Below are 24,832 nucleotides of genomic sequence, written 5' to 3'. Positions count from 1 at the left end.
ATGTCAGACTCACCCGCCTGAAATTTCCAGGGTTACTTTTGGAGCCTTTTTTAAACAATGTGAGCTCCCCTCCAAACCTCCGGCACATCACCCGTGGCTAAGGACATTTTAAATATTTCTGCCAGAGTCCCTGTAATTTCTACATGAGTCTCCATCAAGGCCTGAGGGAATATCCTGTCAGGCCCTGGGGATTTATCCACCCTGTTTCTTTAAGACAGTAAGCACCCCCTCCTCTTTAATCTGTGTCAGTTCTGTGACAGAATATTTTGAGGTGGCTTGGGATGAATTGTTAGAGTAGCTTGCACACAAACACATTTTAAAGCACAGAATATCGGCAGGATGCTTTTTGCAGAGGAGCAACAAAGTTGCAGCTAATAGCTGGCCTGGGAGAGCAGGGGATCCTTGCAGGCAGAGGGAGAACGGTCTGGCTCTCAGAGAGGGAGGGAGTGAAACAGAGAGGAGAGACACAGAAATCAGTTCCAGAAGGACAAAGCTGGCAAACTTTGGAAGGCTGTCTGGTCAAGGGAGGAGATTGGCGGTCTGAAAGGTGACCTGAAAGAAAGAGGATCATCTGGAGAACCTTGAAGGGCGCAAATTTCGTCAGCAAGACTGATTGAGAAGGAATCAGTTGCAGATGTCCTGGAAAAGGAATCTCTCTCTGAAAACCAGCAACATCCCTCCTGAGTGGAAACCATTTGCCTGTTAAGCATCAAAGCCTGGTGAACTTTGTTAATACTAACTTCTGTGGACAGTACAAGAATTGCCTGCAACTAGTGAGCTTGGACTGTGATCCAAAGAACTTTTCTAATCTTAAATATACATTACACACACCTGCGCTTAGTATTAAAGGGGGGATTAAGTAGTTAGGTAGGTTAAGTAATAATTTAAAGTTTAATTCTGTTTTCTTGTTCAATTATAATTAAAAACTTCTTGTGTTTAAGTAACCCTGTGTTGTGGTGCGTGTCTATTGCTGCTGGGTTTTGGGGTCCTCTGGACTCCGTAACAGTTCCATGACCTCGCTACTTGTTTTCCTCACTTTCCTCAACTCTGTGCCCGTTTTCTGAATGAAAACTGATGATGAAACCATTTAAGATCCACACCTTCTCTCCTGGCTCCATGTTCTCTGTCTGACTCTTTAGTTTTCTCCACAGCATGTACTGATTTTGTAAAAATTTGCCAGTTGCACATTCATTCTGCAAGTTACTTGGATGAATCCGGGCAGTGGAGACAGCAGGCAGGTGGGGCCATGTGAGAGCTCCTGTCCACGGGGAGAAACATTTCTTCCAAGTCAGCTTGCCATGAAGAAGCCATTGTTGTCGGCATCTGGAGTTTATTTGCAGTGTAAACTCACCTGGCCTTTAACCACGCCCGTCAATGTGTTATTGTAACTCTCTAATTTTCATGTTTGTTTCTTGATAACAAAGTATGAATGATTGGAGTGAATGAGGTTGGCTGACTGACAAATCTCTGCTGGTTACATACTCCTCCAGGTGCCTGCTGTAGCTCAATAGCAGTGTCTTAGCTTGTTAACCATTTCAGCCTCTGGCTGTCCATGTGATCAATGTCTCTCATCAACTTGTCCAATTCCGTCAGGACACCCTTCATCCTCTGTCACTCCAAAGAAAAAAGACCAAGTTCATGCAACCTGTCCTCATTAGGCCTGCTCTCCAATCCAGGGAGCGTCCTTGTGAATCTCCTCTGCACCCTCTCGACAGCAACCACATCCTTCCTGTAGTGAGGGGATCAGGACTGAACACAATATTCCCACTGGGGTCTAACAAAGGTTTTATAGAGCTGTCACATTATCTCACGGCACTTGTACTTGACCCCACGGTTAATGAAGCTCAACACACTGTACACCTTCTGAACAACACCATCACCCTGGGCAGCAGCTCCGAGGGCCCATGGACACAAACCCAAAGATTTCTCAGCTCCTCCACACTACTCCGAGTCCCCCCACCCCTCATTGGGTTAAACTCCATCTGCTGCTTCTCAGCCCAGCTCAGCACCCTGTCAAAGTCCCCCATACCCCACTGGACAATCCACAACACCACTCACACAGACTGACTCACCCACTTCCACATCCTCATCCAGATCATTAACGACAATCATCTGTGGGAGGGAGGGGTCCCAGAACAACACCAGTGGTCACCGACCTCCATGCACAGTATGAACCATGAGACAAGATTCAGTTTCTTGTCATGTAATAAAGACAGTCCAACATCACACAAAATCCGCGTTAGTTGGCTGTAAGGCAGAAGGTTTCACTACTGGCAGAAATTGTCTGAAGTGCCTCTCACAGCCAGAGAGAAAGAAGCATAAGAGAGCTTCCCTCTGCCTCCCACCCCCCACCCAGTGAAGAAAACAGAATAGAGACCAAATGGGATAATAAACGGAATTTAACTCATAAGGTGCAAAGTTCAGGCCGTGGATTTGCCTCCAGCTCCTGCAGCCCCCATAGCCACAGAGCCCATTCCAAACCGTCGGCCACCCGAGCTCCAGATCAGAGCCTCCAGCATGATCACAGACCCTCGGCACCCTCTCGCAGCCGAGTTATGATACTTGGTACCCCCTCTCTCAGCCAGTCTGGAGCCAGTCGCCAGCAGCCCACAGCCCGATGTGAATCCCTCGACTGTAGTAAATAGCACTCCCATCAGAAACCATGTACGACCACTCTCTGGGCAAACCAATTCTGTATCCAACTCTGGGCGGCCTGAACTTTCCACCTTATGAGTTAAATTCCGTTTATTATCCCAGTTGGTCTCTATTCTGTTTTCTTCACTCATTATTGTACGACCAATCTGCGAGTCCCCGGCCAACTTTCTACACGCCCATCCAAATCATTAACCAGTAATAAACAGAACCTCGTATCGATCCCCATGGCACACCAGAGGGCAAACATTCCCCATCAAATAGCATCTCCCCATCTTGTTCAAAAGCCTCCTGATCTTCTAAACACAGCAAAGAAGGTTTTCAAAGTTCCTGTTGAACTCGCTGTAAAAAATCCTTCCCCCCGACAACTCCCATAAACTTTCCTCCCTTCACTTTGTACACCGTCCACTGGTGTTTGCTGATCCCGCCCTGGGAAACAGGCACTGGCCGTACACCCTATCTATGCCTCTCAGAATCTTGTCGACCTCCATCAAGTCTCCTCTCATCCTTCTACACTCCAGAGAGAAAAGTCCCAGCTCTGCTAACTGGCCTCATTAGACTTGTTTCCCAATCCAGGCAACATCCTGGGGAATCCCCTCTGCTCCCTCTCCACAGCTTCCACATCCTTCCTGTAATGAGGTGACCAGAATTGAACAAATCCTCGAAGTGGCGTCTCACCAGAGATTTGAAGAGTTTAACCATGACCTCTCTACTCCTAAACTCAATCCCCCCTTGTGGTGTTACACCACCGGGCTACAGAAGGGGACAACACCTGTACCTGCAGGAGTGTAAGGGGACAGGACAACACCTGGCCGGCTGTCAATCAGTCAACCAGAATGGATCAAGCCCCACCCGGTCGGATGTCAATCACCCTCCAGAGTATAAGCCTGTGCCAGACTCGCGAAGTTCACTCAAAGTTACTGCAGCTACAGCCTGCCTGGCTCAGTGGAAGTCTTTGTGGATTAAAGACTGCTGTACAGTCTTTACCTTATGTGTGTCTGATTCTGGCTAACAGCGCATAACACAGACCCAGTCCCACTGCTGCAGGAACACTGAGCTCAGTCCCAGTCCCACTGCTGTAGGAACACTGGGCCCAGAACCAGTCCCGCTGTGTCAGAAACACTGGACCCAGACCAAGTCCCACTGCGGCAGGAACACTGAGTCCAGACCCAGTCCCACTGCTGCAGGAACACTGGACCAAGACACAGTCCCACTGATGCAGGAACACTGAGCCCAGACCCAGTCCCACTGCTGCAGGAACACCGAGCCCAGACCCAGTACCACTGCTGAAGGAACACTGGACCCAAACCCAGTCCCAATGCTGCAGCAACACTGGGCCCAGTCCCAATCCCACTGCTGCAGGAAGACTGAGCCAAGTCACAGTCCCACTGCAGGAGGAACACTGAGCCAGGTCCCAGTCCCACTGCTGCAGGAACCCTGGGCCCAGACCCAATCCCACTGCTGCAGGAACACTGAGCCCAGACCGAGTCCCACTGCTGTAGGAACACTGGGCCCAGACCCAGTCCCACTGCTGCAGGAACACTGAGCCCAGACCCAGTCCTACTGCCACAGGAACACTGGGCCCAGACCCAGTCCCACTGCTGTAGGAACACTGGGCCCAGACCCAGTCCCACTGCTGCAGGAACACTGAGCTCAGTCCCAGTCCCACTGCTGTAGGAACACTGGGCCCAGAACCAGTCCCGCTGTGTCAGAAACACTGGACCCAGACCAAGTCCCACTGCGGCAGGAACACTGAGTCCAGACCCAGTCCCACTGCTGCAGGAACACTGGACCCAGACACAGTCCCACTGATGCAGGAACACTGAGACCAGACCCAGTCCCACTGCTGCAGGAACACCGAGCCCAGACCCAGTACCACTGCTGAAGGAACACTGGACCCAAACCCAGTCCCAATGCTGCAGCAACACTGGGCCCAGTCCCAATCCCACTGCTGCAGGAAGACTGAGCCAAGTCACAGTCCCACTGAAGGAGGAACACTGAGCCAGGTCCTAGTCCCACTGCTGCATGAACCCTGGGCCCAGACCCAATCCCACTGCTGCAGGAACACTGAGCCCAGACCGAGTCCCACTGCTGTAGGAACACTGGGCCCAGACCCAGTCCCACTGCTGCAGGAACACTGAGCCCAGACCCAGTCCCACTGCCACAGGAACACTGGGCCCAGACCCAGTCCCACTGCTGTAGGAACACTGGGCCCAAACCCAGTCCCACTGCTGCAGGAACACTGAGCCCAGACCCAGTCCCACTGCTGCAGGAACACTGGGCCCAGACCCAGTCCCACTGCTGCAGGAACACTGGGCCCAGACCCAGTCCCACTGCTGCAGGAACACTGGGCTCAGACCCAGTCCCACTGCTGCAGGAACACTGGGCCCAGACCCTGACCCACTGCTGCAGGAACACTGAGCCCAGACCCAGTCCCACTGCTGCTGGAACACTGTGCCCAGACCCAGTCCCACTGCTGCAGGAACACTGGGCCCAGACCCAGACCCACTGCTGCAGGAACACTGAGCCCAGACCCAGTCCCACTGCTGCAGGAACACTGAGCCCAGACCCAGTCCCACTGCTGCAGGAACATTGGCCCCAGACCCAGTCCCACTGCTGCAGGAACACTGAGCCCAGACCCAGACCCACTGCTGCAGGAACACTGAGCCCAGACCCAGTCCCACTGCTGCAGGAACACTGAGCCCAGACCCAGTCCCACTGCTGCAGGAACACTGGCCCCAGACCCAGTCCCACTGCTGCAGGAACACTGGACCCAGACCCAATCCCACTGCTGCAGGAACACTGGGCCCATACCCAGTCCCACTGCTGTAGGAACACTGGGCCCAGACCCAGTCCCACTGCTGCAGGAACACTGAGCCCAGACCCAGTCCCACTGCTGCAGGAACACTGGGCCCAGACCCAGTCCCACTGCTGTAGGAACACTGGGCCCAGACCCAGTCCCACTGCTGCAGGAACACTGGGCCCAGACCCAGACCCGCTGCTGCAGGAACACTGGGCCCAGACCCAGACCTGCTGCTGCAGGAACACTGGGCCCAGACCCAGTCCCACTGCTGTAGGAACACTGGGCCCAGACCCAGTCCCACTGCTGCAGGAACACTGGGCCCAGACCCAGACCCGCTGCTGCAGGAACACTGGGCCCAGACCCAGACCCGCTGCTGCAGGAACACTGGGCCCAGACCCAGTCCCACTGCTGTAGGAACACTGAGCCCAGACCCAGTCCTACTGCTGCAGGAACACTGGGCCCAGACCCAGACCCGCTGCTGCAGGAACACTGGGCCCAGACCCAGTCCCACTGCTGCAGGAACACTGAGCCCAGACCCAGTCCCACTGCTGCAGGAACACTGAGCCCAGACGCAGTCCCAATGCTGCTGGAACACTAAGCCCAGACCCAGACCCGCTGCTGCAGGAACACTGGGCCCAGACCCAGACCCGCTGCTGCAGGAACACTGGGCCCAGACCCAGTCCCACTGCTGTAGGAACACTGGGCCCAGACCCAGTCCCACTGCTGCAGGAACACTGAGCCCAGACCCAGTCCCACTGCTGCAGGAACACTGGGCCCAGACCCAGACCCGCTGCTGCAGGAACACTGAGCCCAGACACAGTCCCGCTGCTGCAGGAACACTGGGCCCAGACCCAGTCCCACTGCTGCAGGAACACTGAGCCCAGACCCAGTTCCACTGCTGCAGGAACACTGGGCCCAGACCCAGACCCGCTGCTGCAGGAACACTGAGCCCAGACCCAGTCCCACTGCTGCAGGAACACTGAGCCTAGTCCCAGTCCCAATGCTGCAGGAACACTGGGCCCAGACCAAGTCCCACGGCTGCAGGAACACTGGGCCCAGACCAAGTCCCACGGCTGCAGGAACACTGAGCCCAGACCCAGTCCCAATGCTGCTGGAACACTAAGCCCAGACCCTGTCCCACTGCTGTAGGAACACTGGGCCCAGACCCAGTCCCACTGCTGCAGGAACACTGGGCCCAGACCCAGACCCGCTGCTGCAGGAACACTGGGCCCAGACCCAGACCTGCTGCTGCAGGAACACTGGGCCCAGACCCAGTCCCACTGCTGTAGGAACACTGGGCCCAGACCCAGTCCCACTGCTGCAGGAACACTGGGCCCAGACCCAGACCCGCTGCTGCAGGAACACTGGGCCCAGACCCAGACCCGCTGCTGCAGGAACACTGGGCCCAGACCCAGTCCCACTGCTGTAGGAACACTGAGCCCAGACCCAGTCCTACTGCTGCAGGAACACTGGGCCCAGACCCAGACCCGCTGCTGCAGGAACACTGGGCCCAGACCCAGTCCCACTATTGCAGGAACACTGAGCCCAGACCCAGTCCCACTGCTGCAGGAACACTGAGCCCAGACGCAGTCCCAATGCTGCTGGAACACTAAGCCCAGACCCAGACCCGCTGCTGAAGGAACACTGGGCCCAGACCCAGACCCGCTGCTGCAGGAACACTGGGCCCAGACCCAGTCCCACTGCTGTAGGAACACTGGGCCCAGACCCAGTCCCACTGCTGCAGGAACACTGAGCCCAGACCCAGTCCCACTGCTGCAGGAACACTGGGCCCAGACCCAGACCCGCTGCTGCAGGAACACTGAGCCCAGACACAGTCCCGCTGCTGCAGGAACACTGGGCCCAGACCCAGTCCCACTGCTGCAGGAACACTGAGCCCAGACCCAGTTCCACTGCTGCAGGAACACTGGGCCCAGACCCAGACCCGCTGCTGCAGGAACACTGAGCCCAGACCCAGTCCCACTGCTGCAGGAACACTGAGCCTAGTCCCAGTCCCAATGCTGCAGGAACACTGGGCCCAGACCAAGTCCCACGGCTGCAGGAACACTGGGCCCAGACCAAGTCCCACGGCTGCAGGAACACTGAGCCCAGACCCAGTCCCAATGCTGCTGGAACACTAAGCCCAGATCCTGTCCCACTGCTGCAGGAACACTGAGCCTAATCCCAGTCCCACTACTGCATGAAGACTGGGTCCAGACCCAGTCCCACTGCTGCAGGAACACTGGGCCCAGTCCCAGTCCCACTGCTGCAGGAACACTGGGCCCAGACCCAGACCCGCTGCTGCAGGAACACTGAGCCCAGACCCAGTCCCGCTGCTGCAGGAACACTGAGCCCAGACCCAGTCCCACTGCTGCAGGAACACTGAGCCTAGTCCCAGTCCCAATGCTGCAGGAACACTGGGCCCAGACCAAGTTCCACGGCTTCAGGAACACTGAGCCCAGACCCAGTCCCAATGCTGCTGGAACACTAAGCCCAGACCCTGTCCCACTGCTGCAGGAACAATGAGCCTAATCCCAGTCCCACTACTGCATGAAGATTGGGCCCAGACCCAGTCCTACTGCTGCAGGAACACTGGGCCCAGTCCCAGTCCCACTGCTGCAGGAACACTGGGCCCAGACCCAGTCCCACTGCTGCAGGAACACTGGGCCCAGACCCAGACCCGCTGCTGCAGGAACACTGAGCCCAGACCCAGTCCCACTGCTGCAGGATCACTGGGCCCAGACCCAGTCCCACTGCTGTAGGAACACTGGGTCCAGACCCAGTCCCACTGCTGCAGGAACACTGGGCCCAGACCCAGACCCGCTGCTGCAGGAACACTGAGCCCAGACCCAGTCCCACTGCTGCAGGAACACTGGGCCCAGACCCAGTCCCACTGCTGTAGGAACACTGGGCCTAGACCCAGTCCCACTGCTGCAGGAACACTGGGCCCAGTCCCAGTCCCACTGCTGCAGGAACACTGAGCCCAGACCCATTCCCACTGCTGCAGGAACACTGAGCCCAGACCCAGTCCCACTGCTGCAGGAACACTGGGAGGATTGCTAATGTAGTTCCATTGTTCAAAAAAGGCATGAGGTCTCGGCCAAGTAATTATAGACCTGTAAGTTTGACCAGTGATAGGTAAAGTTATGGAGAGTATTTTTATAGATGGTGTGTATAAATATCTTTTTTCTTTTTTTTTCTTTGGCTTGGCTTCGCGGACGAAGATTTATGGAGGGGGTAAAAAGTCCACGTCAGCTGCAGGCTCGTTTGTGGCTGACAAGTCCGATGCGGGACAGGCAGACACGGTTGCAGCGGTTGCAGGGGAAAATTGGTTGGTTGGGGTTGGGTGTTGGGTTTTTCCTCCTTTGCCTTTTGTCAGTGAGGTGGGCTCTGCGGTCTTCCTCAAAGGAGGTTGCTGCCCGCCAAACTGTGAGGCGCCAAGATGCACGGTTTGAGGCGTTATCAGCCCACTGGCGGTGGTCAATGTGGCAGGCACCAAGAGATTTCTTTAGGCAGTCCTTGTACCTTTTCTTTGGTGCACCTCTGTCACAGTGGCCAGTGGAGAGCTCGCCATATAACACGATCTTGGGAAGGCGATGGTCCTCCATTCTGGAGACGTGACCCATCCAGCGCAGCTGGATCTTCAGCAGCGTGGACTCGATGCTGTCGACCTCTGCCATCTCGAGTACTTCGACGTTAGGGATGAAAGCGCTCCAATGGATGTTGAGGATGGAGCGGAGACAACGCTGGTGGAAGCGTTCTAGGAGCCGTAGGTGATGCCGGTAGAGGACCCATGATTCGGAGCCGAACAGGAGTGTGGGTATGACAACGGCTCTGTATACGCTTATCTTTGTGAGGTTTTTCAGTTGGTTGTTTTTCCAGACTCTTTTGTGTAGTCTTCCAAAGGCGCTATTTGCCTTGGCGAGTCTGTTGTCTATCTCATTGTCGATCCTTGCATCTGATGAAATGGTACAGCCGAGATAGGTAAACTGGTTGACCGTTTTGAGTTTTGTGTGCCCGATGGAGGTGTGGGGGCGCTGGTAGTCATGGTGGGGAGCTGGCTGATGGAGGACCTCCGTTTTCTTCAGGCTGACTTCCAGGCCAAACATTTTGGCAGTTTCCGCAAAGCAGGACGTCAAGCGCTGAAGAGCTGGCTCTGAATGGGCAACTAAAGCGGCATCGTCTGCAAAGAGTAGTTCACGGACAAGTTTCTCTTGTGTCTTGGTGTGATCTTGCAGGCGCCTCAGATTGAAGAGACTGCCATCCGTGCGGTACCGGATGTAAACAGCGTCTTCGTTGTTGGGGTCTTTCATGGCTTGGTTCAGCATCATGCTGAAGAAGATTGAAAAGAGGGTTGGTGCGAGAACATATAAATTTCTAGATAAGCAGGGATTGACCAGGAACACCCAGCATGGATTTGTGAAGGGTGTCGGACTCTGGCTTTACCTTACTCTTAATTTAGTCTATGTGTGGTCTGAGTCCAGCGTGTTCTTTGAATGAAGTGATAGTAGAAGGTATTCGGTTCAACAGTCAATTTATTACACAGCACAAGAATAAAACTTAACAGAGCTCTGGGTCAGTCGTTAGTTCATAGGTCACCTGCACAGTGAGCTACTCCCCAAGACTGACCCCTATTGTCCAGTTGGCTCAGTTTATATAGGTCAACCTTATCATACAGAACAAAAGTTGTCTTCCTTTGCTAGATCTTTTTGCATAAGGGTTATCACAAGTCATCTCCTGTTTTGCAGGTATCTGGGGTGTAGCACTCCCATCTTAATCCTCCAGGCCAGACTATCCTGTTGATTTGATCAGAAATTAATTCATCACCAGATATTTCTAATCACCATTCTGTTCTTGTCTGGCCAATTTCTGCTGTTCTCTTTAACACCTCCTCCTGCCTTAATCTTCCTCCTAGACTGGTTTTCCATTCCCTTTGTTTCTTGCAGGCCATTCTTTGTTCTGGTCTGGCCTGTGTCTCCTGTGCTACTCACCACCTCCTTCAGTTGGAGCATTCCTCCTAAATCGTTTTATGCATTTCCTCTCCCTGTATTTTGGAGCAGACAATTTTGCTCAGCCAACTTTGCTCCATGCTGTGATTGCCACTTAATCACATTCCTTTTTCCCTGAACCATGCAGTAAATATACATTTATTAATTAATCATTTATTTCATACTGTTTTAACCTCTAGATTCCAACAAGGGGAAGTCATGTTTGACGAACTTTGTTGTGTTTTTCGAAGTGACAAGAAAGGTGGATAAAGGTAGGGCAGTTGATGTAGGATTTTAGCAAAGCTTTTGATAAGGTTCCACATGAAAGGTTAGTTAGGAAGGTTCAGTTACTAGGGATTAATAGCGAAATAGTAAGATGGGTTCAGAGGTGGCTGGAGGAGAGAAGCCCAGGCTGCGTTTCTCCAGATCCGAGGAGACATCGGAAAGGCCATGATGCATGCTATGGATGAATTCATTCCCTTCCAGGTGAGAGTGATGACTTCACACTGGCTGCCACACTTAACCAGGAAGGCAGGCCAGTAGCATTTTTCTCCTGCATGGTCCTGAGGTATATCACTCCTCGGTCGAGAAGGAGGCACAAGCGATCGTTGAGGTGGTGCACCACTGGCGACATTTCCTGGCTGGTAAACGGATTACCTTGCTGACAGACCAGAGGGCCATGGCCTTCATGTTTAATACAAAACAGCTGGGTAAAATCAAGAATGACAAGATTCTTAGGTGGAGGATTGAGTTATCCACCTATAATTACGAAATCTTGTACTGACCAGGTAATCTCAACAATCCCCCAGATGCCCTATCCCGGAGGACGTGTGCCATCACACATCTTGACCATCTCCAGACTGTGAGAGATGAGTAAATCTAATATGAATATATGAGAGATGAAGAAAGCTAGCATGGATATATGTGTAATGAATAAAGCCAGTATGAATAGGATAAGGGTAGATAATAGAATGTAGGAAGTAAAGTTAGTCTAAATAAGATAAGGGTCTCTTCTAGCCTTAGACAGAATCAGCAAGTTCCGCATATAAGAGTTAGTAAGCCCTGCGGGTTGGGAAGGTGTGAATAAGGACAATAAGGGCAATGACATGATGGGACACCGACAGGATACCCCCTGGTCCTCCAAGTTCACAGAAACAGCACGTAGGCAGGCAGGATTGCCTAATGCCAAACTCATCCAGGAGGCAGAAGAATGTAAGGGGGAGGGTACTTCTATACTGAAATCAACTGTATAAAAGTTGGGTGAGCCCCAGTGTGTGTGTGTGTGTATTCCCAGGGTAAGGGGAAGCACCCAACTTTGCATTGCTGTATAATAAATGTTCTTTGTTTTCAATTTTTGTCTCGAGCAATTTCTGTGAAGGTACTTCTGTTTCTCACAAGACCTTCCACGACAGTCTGTGCCACCCTGGAGTCACAAGGTTATACCACTTAATCAAGACTGAGAACCTTCCGTACTTTGTTAAGGACATCCGGTCCATGACCAGATGCTGCCAGATCTGCACTGAATGTAAGCCGCAGTTTTACCGACCCAAAAAGGCACATCTCATCAAGGCCACACGCCATTTTGAACGGCTCAGTGTCGATTTCAAGGGCCCCCTACCCACTACAAATAGGAATGCCTACTTTCTGATGGTGGTGGACGAGTTCTCCAGGTTCCCCTTTGCTATTCCCTGCCCGGATATGACCTTGGCGACGGTCATCAAGGCGCTGCGCAGTATCTTCACCCTGTTCGGGTATCCCGAGTACATCCACAGCAATCGGGGGACCTCATTCATGAGTGAGGAACTGCAACAGTACTTTCTGGCCAGAGGCATAGCCACCAGCAGGACCACCAGCTATAACCCCAGGGGTAATGGCCAGGTGGAAAGGGAAAATGCCACCATCTGGAAGGCGATGCTCCTGGCCCTTAGGTCCATAAACATGCTGGTGTCCAGCTGGCAGGACGTTTTGCCTGAAGTGCTTCATGCCATCCGATCGCTCCTGTGCACCACGACTAACACCACCCCGCATGAACATTTATTTGCTTTCCCTAGGAGATGGCAAATGGAGCCTCCATTCCTCCTTGGTTGGCAACCTCAGGGCTGGTCCTAGAAACATAGACATAGAAACATAGAAGATAGGAGCAGGAGTAGGTCATTCGACCCTTCGAGCCTGTTCCGCCATTCAACGAGATCATGGCTGATCTTAAAGTTCAGTACCCCGTCCCCGCCTTCTCTCCGTAACCTTTAATACCCTTATACTGAAGAAATAGATCTAATTCCCTCTTAAATAGATTTAATGAACCTGCCTCTACTGCCCTCTGTGGCAATGAATTCCACAGATTCACCACCCTCTGGGTCAAGAAATTCCTCCTCATCTCGGTCCTAACTGGTTTGCCTATTATCCTCGAACCATGGCCCCACCATTGGAAACATCCCTTTCGCATCCATTCTGTCCAGTCCTGCCAGAATTTTATATGTCTCTATGAGATCCCCTCTCAATCTTCTAAACTCCAGGGAGTACGCGAGGGGCCATAAGACGGATCCACTGGTGGAAGTGGTACACCTCATACACGCCAACCCCCAGTGCACGTTGTTACAGAGTTCTGTGTTGTGCATTGACCTATGTGTTGTGTGGTTTTATGTTAAAAAGTGACAGTTTTCCTTAGAGAGCCAAGGTGAAGGTGGACTGCTGAGAGAGTGGGAGACGGACTGGGCATGTGCAGAAAATGATCCAGAAATTTCTGGACTTGGATGATAAACCACCACTGGGGGGTGCTGTGGAGTGGAAGGAGGCCCAGAGCAGGAGTCATGGTCTGAAGGACAGTTTAGAATGTTGGGATTTCAAAAAGGATGAATATTCCAAGGGCAGCTGGAATCCTCTCTCTCTCTCAAAGATCTTTTGGCTTCAGTTCACTAAACAAACTGAATTTTGTTGAAGATCTTTGCTTTGGTTGAGATTGAAGTTTTGTGAGTCTTGTGTGTTTTTGTGTTTGTTTTGTGCTTAAGTTTTTCTGTGGGCTGGTTGGAAATATAACTTCGACTTTAATTCCATATGTTATATTTAGGCCGGGGAATATATTAGTTTTACGCTGCTTAGAAATTTGCATAGCAACCAGTGGACATTGTTATAAAAGAGGGGATTTTGAATTAAAATTTGAAGGTGAATTTTTTTGTTAGTTAAGTAATTGTTCATCTTTATCCCTGTGTGATATGCCTTCTTTGTGGTTGCTGGTTTGATCTTGTAACAGCGTTCGTGAGGTACCCCATGAGGACACTGTGCCTATCCAAGAACTGCAAGGGCCGGGGAATCTCAAAACCGCCCTGCCTTCCACAGCCTACCCCACTGAGCAGACCACTGCACATGAGAGTGCAATACTGGAAGCTGAGCTACCCAGCTCTCCTCTCCAGGACTGCGTCCTCTGGGAGACATCGAACCCCCTTCCTCCCGAGAGCCCCCAAGCAACACCCTGACCCAGACTGTTCTCTCCCCTACCCCCCCAGGACCGCTTCCCCTCCCAAACAGCAGAGCTCAGACACACCTGCCCTGCAGCGATCCCGCAGAAGGATGAAGTCGCTGGTGCGGCTAAACTTCTAGCAAAAATTTTTTTCCTTCTCCCTACCCTCTTGTTATGTAAAAGAGGGGGGGTTTCTGTTTAAAAAGAGGGGGTGAATGTAATGGCATGGATTGTATATGCTAATTGGCTCGGGCTGGCCTGCCCCCTGATGACACTTACCTGGACTCCTCCCCTGGGACTCAGGCCATAAAGGTCAGGCCACTTCTCACTTCCCAGCACTTCCCTAGCTTGGATCTGGGCCCAGCTCAAGTCTTCTGTACAATAAAGCCTATCGTTCCCCTCAGTTTTGTCATTTAATTATTGGGGCAAATGGTAGTGCCCAACATTTAATCTCCACATTGTCCAGCACACAGGCCTGTTCAATTCCAACCTCACCCTGATCAAGGTCCTTTCCCTTGTGAATACTGACGTAAAGTTTTCATTTAGACCCTCCCCAACCTCCTCCACCTCCAGGCACATGTTCCCTCCTTTATCCTTTAGTGGCCCCACCTTCATTCTCAACATCCTTCTGTTTTTCACATACACATTGAACACCCTGGGGTTCTCCTTAATCCTACACGTCAAGGCCTTCTCCTGCCCCCTTCCAGCTCTTCCAAGTCCTTCCTTAAGCTCCTTCCTGGCTACCATGTACTTCTCATGAGCCCTTCCTGTTTCCTGCTTCCTATATCTAATGTTTGCTTCCTTCTTCCTCCTGATGAGTTGCCTGACCTGTTTCGTCAGCCACGGTTCCATTTTCCCACCATCTTTTCCCTGTCCCAGTGGGACAAACCTATCTTGAACCCAGCACAAGTGGTCCTGAAACTTCCTCCACGTTACTTCTGGGCTTTCACCCTTAAACATCTGTTTCCAATTTATTCTCACTAGTTCCTGCCTCGTCCCTTCATAATTAGCCCTTCCCCAGTTAAACACTTGCCCAGTTTGGCTGTTTTTATCCTTATCCACGGTTATGTTGAAGCTCAGGGAGTTGGGGTCACTCTCACCAAAATGCTCCCCCACTGAGGAGTCCGCCCCCGACCAGGTTCATTCCCCAGACTCAGATCCAGTCTGGCCTCTCCTCTTGTCGGCCGGTCCACACACAGTGTCAGGAATCCTTCTTGGACACTCCTGACAAATTCAGCCCCATCCATCCCTCTTGCAGTCAGGAGGTGCCGGTCAATATTAGGGAAGCTGAAACCACCCATAACTACAACCCTGTATTTCCCACCATTCCAAAATCTGCCTGAATATCTGCTCCTCGGGGTCCTGAGGGCTATTTGGGGGCCTTTCAACGACTCCCAGCACAGTGAGAGCTCCCTTCCTGTTTCTGACATTCACCCACCCCAACTCAGTGGACCCTCCCTCTGTAGCCCCTCCCTTTCTACAACGCGATACTGTCCCTGAACAGTGATGCTACTCCGCCAACCCCCCCCCCCCCCGACTCTTCCACCTCCCATCCTATTCCTTTCAAAACCCCTAAACCCCGGTAGCTGCATCAGCCGATCCTGCCCTTCCTCCAGCCAAGTTTCAGTAATGGCCACAACATTGTGGTTCCACGTACTGATCCAAGCTCAAAGTTCATCCCCTTTATTTCTAATCCCCCCCAGCATTGAAATAGATACATTCCAGCCCCTCCAACTGGCTCCCTTTATGTTCTGTCCCCTGCCTGTCCTTCCTCACCAACTCTGAGCACACAGCATCGTGCTTCTGTCCTTCTACCCTAATCTCTCCCCTCACATTCTGATTCCCACCCCCCACCACACACAGCTCCAGCAAATCTGCCCGCCAGGATATCGATCCCCTCCAGTTCAGGTGCAGCCTGTCCTTTTTGTACAGGTCAGGACTAGGGAGAAAAAGGGTTTGGCCCAGACTGGAAGGGTTGAAGGGGCCTGTTTCTGTGCTGTGATGTTCTATGGTTCATGTGGTGTGAGCTCTTTAAGTGGCTGGAGTGTGGGGTTGGGTGTGGTAAGTATGTTCCAGCCGCTCCTTCAGATAGGAGCTGCTTTTTGATACCCATTGTTCCTGTGTATTTATCCGGACTGCAGTTGGCTGTCAGCTGTGGTGCTGCACTGAGTTTAATCCAGAGGGACAGTGCGTTTCTTCAACCAGTGCTCAACCATTTGCTGGCCACCTGCCGGCCTTTGATATTTGACCCAGGCGATCTGGCAGAGAGCGGCAGCAGCTGGGGCTTAACCAGAGTGATGGCAGCACGGCAGGGACACAAAACGCCTGCTGTAATATTCTAACATAGTGGTTACACAAGTGGTCTTAATTTGGAGAGAGGAACTCAGATGACACTGCAGAGGATTTTTATTCCGGACATTAAATGTATGCAGGATGAAATGAGAAGGAGTGGAGTGTCTGTTGCCTCTACATGTTCACTCTTGGGGGGCAAGTTCACTAGACCCCACCACTACACATCAAGCGACTGTCTCCAGCACCATCTCCAACCTCATCACCCCTCTAACCTCCCCCCCCCCACCTCCCCCACCACAACCACCAACCTTGTTCTCTCCCACCCCTGCATCACCTCTTTCTACCTTCTACCCACAATACACAAACCCAACCTTCTGGGCAGACCCATTCTTTGCCTCATTCCCACTTTAATTGGACCTTGACTCTATCCTTTTTCCCCGGTCCAATCCCTCCCCACCTACATCTGTGCCCCCATCTCCTCAATGACTTCAGGTTCCCCTAACTGGACCATCTCATCTTCACGATGGATATCCAATTCCTTTACACTTCCATTCCCCACACAGAAGGCCTCAAAGCACTTTGCATTTTCTTGGACCTCAGACCTGAGCAGTCACCTTCCACCACCATCCTTCTCTGCCTGGCAGAACTTGTCCTTACCCTCAAAAATTTTTCCTTTAACTCATCCCACGATCTCCAGATTAAAGGAAAAGCCATGGGTACCCACATGGATCCCAGCTAGGCATGCCTGTTTATGGGTTTTGTGGAGCAAAACGTGCTACAAGTTTACACTGGCAAGACCCCCCCCCCCAACTCTTCCTCCGGTATATCGACAGCTACATCGGGGCAGCCTCATGCACTAGCAAGAGCTTGTCAATTTCTTGGCCAATAGAGGAGTCACGTGATGGAGTAGTGGCCAGTCAGGGAACTCCAGCCCTCTCCGGAAAAGTTGAAAAAAAATACACAAAACACAAAGGTACAAGAATAAAAATTAAAACAAAGTAAAAGTAAAGGTGGGAAGAAAATGGCAGCGAAGAGAGAAAAGTTGAAAGCAACGGGAGGAAGAGAAGAAGAAAGAACGTCGGAAGAAGAAGGTGAAGGCCTTACCTGTCCGAGGAGGCCCGCTGCGGAGAGAGAAGCCCGCTCCCTAAGGTCGGTGGAAGTCCCGGGCTCGGGACTACAAAAATGGCTCGCGGAGCCGAGTAAAAGTGCGCAACCGCGCATGAAAAAAACCCACTGACGGGAGGGGGGAACAGCTGAGGAGTCGATCTCCACAGCTAAGGATGACAGCTGCAGCACAGCAGCAGGAAGACAACACAGAAAACAATGAGAACAAGAAAGAAGAGAGTAAAAAGAAATCAAGGAAACAACAGATGACCAACCCAGAGGAAGAAGAAGAAGAAGAACATAGAGAAATGGAAGAAGAAGGGAAGGGCAGGACAATGGATATATTTTTTTTTAAAGAATATATGGAATCAGTAAAAGAATGGCAATCACAAGAATTTAATGAAATAAAAAGAAGAATTAAGAGTGCAGAAGAAAAAATGAATAAAATAGAGATGGTCATATCAGAGATAGGAAAAAGAGTGGATAATGTGGAAAAATGATAAATAATTGTAGAAATGGAAGTAGAGGACTTAAAAGAGAAATTAGAAGAATCTAATAAAAAAGTTAAAGAGGCACAGGAGCTGTTAGCTCAGAAGATAGATATAATGGAAAATTATAATAGAAGAAATAATATAAAGATAGTGGGCCTTAAGGATATGAAGAAGGCAAGAATATGAGAGAATTTATAAAAGATTGGATCCCCAGGGTCCTGGGAAGACCAGAATTACAGGAAGAAATGGAAATAGAGAGGGCACATAGAACTTTAGCCCCGAAACCACAACCGCAGCAAAAACCAAGATCCATTTTAGTAAAATTCCTAAGATATACAACAAGAGAAAATATATTGGAGAAAGCAATAAAGAAAATAAGAGAGGACAAAAAGCCACTGGAATATAAAGGTCAAAAAAATTTTTTCTATCCAGACATAAGTTTTGAACTCCTGAAGAAGAGGAAGGAGTTTAATACAGCAAAAACGATCCTATGGAAAAAAGGATATAAATTTATGTTAAAGTACCCAGCGGTACTTAAAATAGTTATTCCAGGGCAACAAAACAGACTATTCTCGGATCCGGAGGAAGCACGAAAATTTGCAGAACAACTACAAAACAAGCAAAGAGATGAAGACAGATGAGAGTAAAAATGACCACGAACTATATGTATATGTGTGTACATGAGTGTATCCGTATTTAGAGGAAAATACATAGAGGATAGATAAGAATTAATAAGGGAATGAAAGGGAACAGAGGAAGTAAGGAGGGATTTAAAAGAGTGACCTTTGTTATATATGAAAATTGAAATCTTTTCTGGGGGGGGGGGCTGGGTGGGGAGGAGTTACGGTCACTGCAAAATCAGTTGATGCTTGCGAGTGAATTCGCAAATCCAAATGGAGAGGGGAGATGTGGTTGCCCGACAAGGGATAAAGGGCAACTCAGGAGGGGGAGGGGAGAATGGGGTTAAAGAAATTTTAGATAGGAGAATAAGGGAAATGTTTGATGTTTTAGAAATGTTGTCTTATAAAGTGTTCAAAACAAGAAAGCAGAAATGGATAAGAAGGAAAGGTGATGATGAGGAAACGGAAAGGAAAGATAAACAAAGCATGAATGGCTACATTGAACTATATGACTTTAAATATTAACGGAATACGTAACCAAATCAAAAGGAAGAAACTGTTAAATTTACTGAAAAAAGAAAATATTGATATAGCATTCGTGCAAGAAACACATTTAACTGAAATGGAGCATGAGAAATTAAAGAGAGATTGGGTAGGACACGTAACAGCAGCGTCGTATAATTCAAAAGCAAGAGGGGTAGCTATATTAATTAGTAAAAATGTGCCAATTAAAATAGAAGAGGAAATAATAGATCCAGCAGGGAGATATGTAATGATAAAATGTCAGATATATTCGGAGTTTTGGAATCTACTCAATGTATATTCACCTAATGAAGAATATCAAAAGTTTATGCAAGATATTTTTTTGAAGATAGCAGATACGCAAGGGAACATACTAATGGGAGGGGATTTCAACCTTAATTTGGATTCAAATATGGACAAAACTGGGAAAAAAATTAACAGAAAGAACAAAGTAACCAAATTTATAATTAAATCGATGGAAGAAATGCAACTTTTGGATACATGGAGGAAACAACACCCAAAGGAAAAGGAATATTCATATTATTCGGGTAGACATAAAACATACTCAAGAATAGACCTATTCCTGTTATCAGCTCACATGCAAGACAGAGTAAGAAAAACAGAATATAAAGCTAGAATATTATCGGACCATTCACCCCTGATATTGACAATAGAGTTAGAGGACATCCCTCCAAGAATGTATAGATGGAGATTAAACTCCATGCTACTTAAAAGGCAGGATTTTAGAGAATTCATTGAAAGACAAATTAAAATGTATTTTGAAATAAATACGGAATCAGTGGAAGATAAGTTTATACTATGGGACGCAATGAAAGCGTTCATTAGAGGGCAAATAATAAGTTATGTAACCAAGATGAAGAAGGACTATAATCAGGAAACAGAGCAGTTGGAAAGGGAAATAGTAAATATAGAAAAAGAATTAGTAATGAAGGAAGACACAACTAAAAGAAGAGAATTGGCAGATAAAAAAATAAAATATGAAACACTACAAACATATAAGGTGGAGAAGAACATAATGAAGACAAAACAGAAATATTATGAACTAGGGGAAAAAACGCACAAAATTCTAGCATGGCAGCTTAAGACAGAACAAACTAAGAGAATGGTATTGGCATCAAGGAAAAAAGACAAACAAATCACATATAATCCAAAGGAGATCAAGGAAAACTTTAGAGAATTCTATGAACAATTATACCAAACTGAAAACGAAGGGAAAGAAGGGAAAATAGATGAATTTCTAACTAAAATTGAACTACCAAAACTACAAATAGAGGAACAAAATAAATTAACAGAACCATTTGAAATAGTAGAAATACAAGAGATAATAAAAAAACTACCGAATAATAAAACACCAGGAGAGGATGGATTCCCAATAGAATTCTATAAAACATTTAAAGATCTATTAATTCCTCCCCTCCTGGAAGTAATCAACCAGATTGATAAAACACAAAGCTTACCAGATTCATGTAAAACAGCAATAATTACAGTAATACCAAAGACAGGGAAAGATCCACTCGCACCAGCGTCATATAGACCAATATCTCTACTTAACACAGATTATAAGATAATAGCTAAACTATTAGCAAACAGATTAGCCGACTATGTACCAAAAATAGTAAATCTAGACCAAACTGGATTTATTAAAAAAAGATGAACAACAGACAATATTTGTAAATTTATTAACTTAATTCATGCAGTAGAAGGGAGTAAAGCGCCAACAGTAGCAGTTGATTTAGACGCAGAGAAGGCCTTTGACAGAGTAGAATGGAATTATTTATTCAAAGTATTACAAAAATTCAGTTTACCAGAGAAGTATATCAATTGGATAAATGCATTATATAAGGGGCCATTGGCGAAAGTGACTGTAAATGGATATATATCAAAGCAATTTAACTTAACCAGATCAACAAGGCAGGGATGCCCACTATCACCCTTATTGTTTGCGTTAGCTATAGAACCACTAGCAGAATTGATAAGAACAGAAAATAAAATGAAAGGGATAAAAATAAGACAAGGAATATAAAATCAGTTTATTTGCAGATGACGTTATGGTATACTTAACAGAACCAGAATTATCAATAAATGAATTACATAAGAAATTGAAGGAATATGGAGAAGTGTCGGGTTACAAGATTAACGCAAATAAAAGTGAAGCAATGCCTATGAATAATGCGGATTTCTCAAAATTTAAGAAGGAATCACCATTCAGATGGCAAATGCAAGCAATAAGATACCTAAGTATACAAATAAATAAAAACCTCGGCCATCTATATAAACTCAATTATTATCCACTAATGAAAAAATTACAGGACGACTTAGAGCATTGGAAAGATTTACCACTAACACTAATTGGAAGGATAAACTGTATTAAAATGAACATTTTCCCAAGGATACAATACCTATTTCAGGCATTGCGAATACACTTGACAGAGAAATTCTTCAAGGAGTTAAAGAAAATAATAAGGAAATTTTAATGGAAAGGGGGGGAAACCGAGGATCGCACTAGATAAATGATCAGAATGAACAGATTCCTGAACATACCTGAACATACCTGAACATATATTATATAAATGGGATGAAAAATTGGTACAACGTAGGGGTTCTCCAGTATTACATCAACTGCTCAATATTTGGAAGAAGATTCATGTAGAAAGGAATAAAACAAATTACCAATTATCAAAACTAATACTGACGCAAAATCAGTTAATCCCTTTTACAATAGATAACCTTTCCTTTAGAGAATGGGAGAAAAAAGGGATCAAAAGAATAGAAAATTGTTTTTCAGGAAATAGATTATTATCCTTTGAACAAATGAAAGATAAATAAAATATAACTCAAGATACAGTGCTGGCATATTACCAACTGAGATCCTACTTGAAGGACTTGTAAATAAAGCTTGTCGTGTCATCAGTTTTAAAGAGACTCATGTGTGAGAAGTTTTATTTCTGACAGGAAGCAGCTTGAGATTACCAGAGGGAAGTAACTTTGAATATGTGATTACAGATACAATGATAATCAAAAGATTTGTAACAAATATGTATATTAAACTGCAAGAAAAGGAGAATGAGGAAACAAATGGTAAAACTAAACAAAAATGGGAACAAGATTTAAATATAAAGATAAAAAAGGAAACATGGGAGAAGTTATGTTCTGGAACGATGAGAAATACAATAAATACGAGGTTACGTATGATACAATATAACTGGATACACAGGCTATACATTACACCTCAAAAGTTAAATAAATGGGACCCAACAGTATCTGATAGATGTTTTCGATGTAAAAAAGAAATGGGAACAACAATTCATGCAATCTGGACATGTGAGAAAGTAGAAAAATTTTGGGAAGATCTAAATCAGATATTAAATAAAATAACAGAAAACAATATACCAAAAAACCCAGAGATCTTCCTCCTAAGTAACATAAAAAACAAAGAATTTGGACTCGATTTAGATGGTGCACAAAAAAGATTTGTTAAGATAGCTCTAGTCGTAGCAAAAAAATGTATTATGTCAACCTGGAAATTAGAAGATAATTTGAGAATACAACAATGGTATATAGAAATGAATAAATGTATTCCATTAGAAAAAATCACATATAGTTTAAGAAATAATATTGAAATATTTGAACAAATATGGGAGCCTTACATGAAACACAATAGAGAAAACTTACCGGGACATCTACCACCTAAAATAACAGAAGGAGAAGGGAATGAAAAGAATGGACTCAGTGGAATTTCTTGTTTATTTTTATTGAGTGACAACATTATTTGACTGGTTTAATGTGTCTTAGATTTTGTACTTTAAATGAATGGGAGGGGAGGTAGGGAGGGTGGGATTGGAAGAGGGGGAGGGGGGGAGAAAATGACACTGTATATATTTGAAAAGGAAAATGTATGTATCTTGGTCAATGTGGTTTATGGTGTGAAAAATAAAAAAAATTGAAAAAAAAAATTTCTTGGCCAATTTCCACCTGGACCTCCAACTCACCTGGTCCATCTCTGATGACACTATCCCTTTTCTGGATCTCTGAGGAGACGGACTCTTCATTGACATTTATTACAAACCCTCCAACTCCCACAACTACCTGGACTACTCGTCCTCAAACCCTGTCCCCTGCAAGGACTCCATCCTCTTCTCTCAATTTCTCCGTCTCCACCGCATCTGCTCCCAAGATGTGGTCTTCCAGTCCAGAGCCTCTGAAATGTCCGCCTTCTTCCACAAACATGGCTTCCCCGCCACCACTATTAACTCAGCCCTCACCTGCATCTCTTACATTCGAATAAGATAGCACTACTTCATTCGAGAACAGGAGTCTTTAAATTTGTTCAGTGAGTCTCTTAGGAGGATTCATGTGTCTTGACAATCTCCTAATTGGTTGACCTTGAATCTCAGTTGTTGCCTCAGACGATGTCTTCTTAGCTGTGCATTCAGGTTGTTCAATAGTATCCGTCTTTCTATCTACTGTGGCTGGTCCCATTTGAAGATCTCGACGATTTCTTCACAGAATAGCACCTTCATCTGTCTGAATGGTGTATGATCTTGGTTGGACTTCACTCAGGACAGTTCCCTTCTGAGTCCATAAGTTTGTTTTGACTTTTAGCCTTACTTGGTCAACATTGTGGAGTTCCAGTAGGTGTTTTGTTCCTCTGTCAAAGTAATACTTTTGCTTTTCTTTCTGTTGTTCTTTGAACTTTCTCACTTTATCTCCCTCTTTCATTTTTAGGAGGTTCTCCTGAATGGGTAGGTTTGATCTTAGCCTATGTCCCATAAAGAGTTGTGCTGGTGACCTACCACACTCGAGCGGCGTTGTGCAGTATACTAGCATGCTCTGACAGAAGTCTGTTCCACAAGTCCTGATTTTTCCACTAGACTATTGGACTGTGGAAAATAAGGACTTGACGTGGTGTGTACAAAATCCCACCCTTTGGCAAAATGTCGGAATTTTAAATTGCAAAACTGGGGTCAATTGTCTGTGAAGACCTCGCTTGCTACGTCATGCCTGGAGAATATGGCTTTCATACCTGTTATTACAGCATCTGCCGTGGTGGTGTTCAGTTTACACACCTCTGGATACAGGGAGTAATAGTTTGGGTCTACAAGATGGTCCTTCCCTTGACATTCAAAGAGGTCAGCACCTACCTTCTGGTAAGGTGTGTATGGTGCTGGGTGTGGCTTTAGTGGTTCTGCAGGATGGCTTGCTTGATATTTCCAGCATCTTGTACAGTTTGACACTTCATTTGTTATATCATTATTGATTCTTGGCCAATACATCACCTCTTGTGCTCTTTTCTTACACTTTTCGATATCGAGATGTCCTCCATGGATCCTTTTTAGTATCCCTTTTCTCAGACTCTTTGGGATAAGGATTTTGCTTCCTTTGTAGATGATGGCTTCAACCACTGATAGTTCCACTCTGTAGTTCCAGTGCTCTGAAACGTCAGGTGAGTAGTCCTGCTTCATGTTGGGCCATTCATCCAAGATGTTTTTTCTCAGTTGTCTCGGTGTTTCATCTTTCTTTGTCTCTGTCTTTATGAACTCCATTTATGCATCTGATAGGGGCAGTGCGCTTGTGATCGTGTCCATGAAGGCATTCACGTCTTCATCCATTTTGGTGTTTGCGGGCTCTCTCATGTTGACAGCTCTAGACAACGTGTCTGCTGTGTACATGAGCTTACCCAGAGTGTACACCACATTCAGTGTATAATGTTGCAGCCTAATCATCATTCTTTGTAGTCTAAGTGGACATTCATTTAATGGCCTTTGGAACATTGTAGTCAAGGGCTTATGATCAGTCTCTACATTGATTGCTTGTCTTGATACAAACTGATGAAATCTTTCACAGGCGTATGTGATGGTCAACAGCTCCTTTTCAATTTAACATAACAT

This window comes from Narcine bancroftii, chromosome 6 (assembly GCF_036971445.1).
Source record: "Narcine bancroftii isolate sNarBan1 chromosome 6, sNarBan1.hap1, whole genome shotgun sequence".
NCBI lineage: Eukaryota > Metazoa > Chordata > Chondrichthyes > Torpediniformes > Narcinidae > Narcine > Narcine bancroftii.
Note: the sequence above shows the minus strand (reverse complement) of the source record.